This window comes from Cololabis saira, chromosome 11 (assembly GCF_033807715.1).
Source record: "Cololabis saira isolate AMF1-May2022 chromosome 11, fColSai1.1, whole genome shotgun sequence".
NCBI classification, from domain to species: Eukaryota; Metazoa; Chordata; class Actinopteri; order Beloniformes; family Belonidae; genus Cololabis; species Cololabis saira.
In genome coordinates this window covers 9,137,582-9,141,866 of record NC_084597.1, presented here as the reverse complement: position 1 = coordinate 9,141,866, position 4,285 = coordinate 9,137,582, and positions in this window count along the sequence as shown.

The following is a 4,285-nucleotide window of genomic DNA, read 5'->3' as shown; positions in this document are numbered from 1 at the left end:
GTTAAGCTTCTATGGTTAGAAACCCTCCTTTTCAAAGGAGCAACTTCATCTAAAGCTGAATGCAACAAATCAGCAGTGTTACTAGCAAGGAAATCAACATCTGCAGAGGCAGAACCCAGGTCACTGGCCTCGACTACATCACTATTTCGCACTGTCGTAAGATAAGCAATGGCCTCCCTAAATTTAACAATAACTTCATCAGACAAACATCTGCTAAAATAATACCTCCTATTTTGCACTTCAACATCAACAAAATTAAATTCAAACGTTATTAAGTAATGGTCGGATAAAAGGGAGTTTACAGGTGACACCAACAGACCATCAGTTTCAACACCGTAGGTGAGAACGAGATCGAGAGTATGATTAAAACAGTGCGTCGGTTTATCCACTTTTTGTGAGATACCCATTGATTCTAGAAGAGAATCGAAGGCTAATTTAAGATTATCGCTTTCAACATCCATATGAATGTTAAAATCACCCACTATGATGAATTTATCTGTGCTGATCAATAATCCAGAAAGGAAATCTGAAAATTCAGACAAAAACTCCAGATACGCACCAGCAGGGGGCCGGTACACTACCACTAACACAACTGGCTTCTCTGATTTCCTGCTCGGAAATTTCAGACCAAGCATGAGGCTTTCAAATGTATTATAGTTGCACTTAGGTTCAATTTTTGTTTGGAGACCGGAGTTATAAATTGCTGCGACTCCTCCGCCTCGGCCCGTGCTTCTAGGAATGTGATGATTAAAGTAGCCGGGCGGAGTTGATTCATTCAATCTAACATACGCCACACTTTTGGAGTGAGGAGGAGACTAATCATTTTATAAATGTAATGAAGGATATGAACATTTCTGCATTTGTAGACAGTAGAAAGTACCAGGATAGCCAGATTTACAAGAAAGTGAGCGAAAAGTTGCACGAAACAGCATTTGTTTTGAATTTGGATACAGGAAGAAGAAGCGGAAATTACGCTAATTGCATCATCACGTTCTCCGCGCGTCGCTGGTTGGATCGGGATATCCCGAATGATTAATCACCATGTAAACAGGGATAACCCTGTTTGCTCACGCATGGAAACGGAATATTCTGAATGTTTCAGTAAGCGGAATATTAGCAATAACCTGAATTTTAACTGCATGTAAATCTAGTGTGTGTGTGAGGGGAGGGGCGAGGGGGGCAGGGCATTAATACGTTTTATGTTTGTATTTGTTTTATGTAGAGCACTTTGTGTTGCATTTTATCTATGAAAGGTGCTTTATAAATAAAATTTGATTTCATTATAGATCGCCGCTACTCCTTTCGCCTCGGCCCGTGCTTTGGGAAATATGATCATTAAAGTACCACTTACCACTTACTAACATTGCTTACTAATAGCTACTTACACTACAGTACATGCTAATCAGTAGTAAATGACAGTGTTAACTCATTGATGTTTTTGGACCATTTATTCTCCATCATTGTCAGGATATTGCTTGCAGGCAAAGAAAGAATAAAAAAAGGTCTGTATGAAGCTTGTCCTTTTATATAAAGTTAGATGATCACATAATCATATGGAAGTAATTCTAATATGTGGTTTTGGATTCTGAGGCAATTGTAGAGAACAGCTGAAATATGCTGGAATGAAGGTATCAGAAACATCTTTCTTTCCATCTCTCTCTTTTAAGAAAGTATGAACTTTCTTATAATAAACGATAAGTAAATGTTAACTCCTGCTCAGACAGTTTAATTCACCAGTTCAGATGGACAACAGACGTCTTCTAATACTCCCATCTCTTATTGGGGAGTATGAATCACACGATCTGGTGACGCAGAAAAAGAACACAGGAGACTTTTCTTCTGGTTCTCAAGAACAATGGTTACCGTCTCTGTTAGGAGGTAGAAAAAAGGTAGGTTACTACAAGACAAAAGGATAATATGCCCATCTATAGGTTATATTAAAGTGATGAACCATTTATTCACAGTACATTCTGGGAAAACCTGCAGATTGAAGCCAATATGTAAATGAGGCGAATGGCATATATTTGCATTTATCTTAAAGACTAACTGCTATACATATGCTCAGTTGCAGCTTTTTACTTTACAGATCTCTTTCATAGTTTGGGTGAACTGGAAATTACATCCAGGTTAAAAAAAAAAAAAAAAAAACACTGTCTAATAAAATGCTATTAACAATGATGATGATTTTATTATTTATTTATTCTTATTAACACCCATTGTATTCTAAGTTACACAAATGTAATACAAGCAGCATATGCCAACTTGTGAGTCCAGATCATTTATGTGAACAGTTTATTACAGAGTATTCTCCGGAAAGGTCACAATGTGACTTCAGCATGAGTCCGTGCCAGATTCTCATACTTGACTGATTCCTTCATGACAGTATTGACATCCGGGCAGCCACAGAACGAGAATAGGTGAAGACAGAGAAGGAGCCTACACAGGTAAATAACAATCTGTGTTGAAAAGGTTGAAGGTTTCCTCTGGGTATTGTCAGGTCACAACCTCACACACATCCCCCGTGGGATATAAAAGTATACATGGCTCGAAACGTACCCTGTCCTCGTCCAAGGATGACCTTAACAAAACAGGATGAGTCACGTATGCTCAAAGGGCAGCAACAGGTAGGATACGCAACACAGTGCCATCTTAAATACATGTTAGTTATTTTTATCGCGATTACAAGAAAAGAAATACCAGATGCACGGTGGGAAGATGTACCCAGTGAAATAGGGGATTCTGTGTTTCTTAAAATCGCATCTCAAGTGATACTTGTTTTATGTTGTATTCATAGATTCATGCTGAGACCTTCGGTGAAATGACCACACACAGACGGGTGAAGAAGTGGGTTACTTCATTTGTAACCTCACTCACAGGCACTTATATCTGTAGGCGCTTGTACTCATATAAGGAGCCACTTTATCATTTTCGGGCTGTACAGTCAAACCAAATCATACGTCAGTAAATGTAGTGCTTGAGGGAATGAGATGAGCTTTTAAAAAGTGTTCATGTACCCACTTAGAGGTGCCTGTTAGTGCTTGGCACTCATTCAGGTGTTTTCATATACTTTTTCTTTCCTCTTTGCAATTTTATTTATGTGTGGGTGTGTATTTGCATTATGGTGTTTAGAGTAATAGTTTAGTGAGCTGTTTTCTTTTTTTTCTTTTCTTTTCTTTTTATTTATTTATTTATTTTTATTTTTATTTATTTAATTTCTATTTTTTTGCGTAATTAATTCTTATCCTGCTATAATTTTATATCCATTTATTTTTATTTTATTTTTATGCTTCTATGTTGGAGGGGTTAAAAAAAAGGGGGGAAAAAAATCTTTGACTTGTGATTTTCTTTTAGTGATACTTGGTACACTACGGTCACTGAATGTAGTGATCTTTCTATTGTTTTTTTTTTCTTCGAAATAGTTATGAAGATGTATGTACCATTGTTACTTTGGCTATTGATCTCAATAAGAAAAAAAAAAGTGTTCATGTTGAAAAACTATTACTGTACACGTGTTGGTGTTCCTGCAGAGCGATTGTAAATGTCAGGTATACAGTGCTCAAAAATGGGAGCAGAAACAGCAGATGGCACTGTGGGGTGAATTTGGGCAGGATTCAGTTCCTAAATGATGATGTATTATCTACAATAGTTTCAAGCATCATGATGCAAACATATACTATGATGTTAAAAATTCATGATCGTGAAGGATGAAACTCATTGACTTGCTGACTTTAAAGATTTCTTCTAAGATGAATTAATGTATTAGCACGACCTCCATGTGTCAATAGTTTTCAGTGTTAACGCATCATATTTTTAATGCATCAGGAGAAATGTTCCCTCGGTAACAGGATGTAATTCATGCACATTCTAGCTCTCTATTTTTGAACTGTTGCAATAATATTCTCTTTTCTAGTCATTTTCTTCATTCTTTTCAATGTCAATGATACATTAAGTGATCTGATGGTGGTGTCGTGGCCTTAATAATACTGGTTTTATCAATCACATTCTTTAAAAGAGAGAGAGAGAGCGAGAATCAATTACAGAGGGGCATTTTAGTCGAGAAAGCACTCATTAAAATGGACAGATTGATATAATGTGGTCTTGACTTGGTCATTGTTTTGACTATGAAATGACGATGCAATTCTTTCATCAGAGTCTCTGAAGTCAGCAAAGAAATTTAAAGAAACATGTAGCTGTCATATCGTCATGCAAGCAACAAATTGTTTCTATGATGTCCAAATGCAGTGCTGTGTACCTTAACCAGAAAAGGACACAATACAAACCTCCA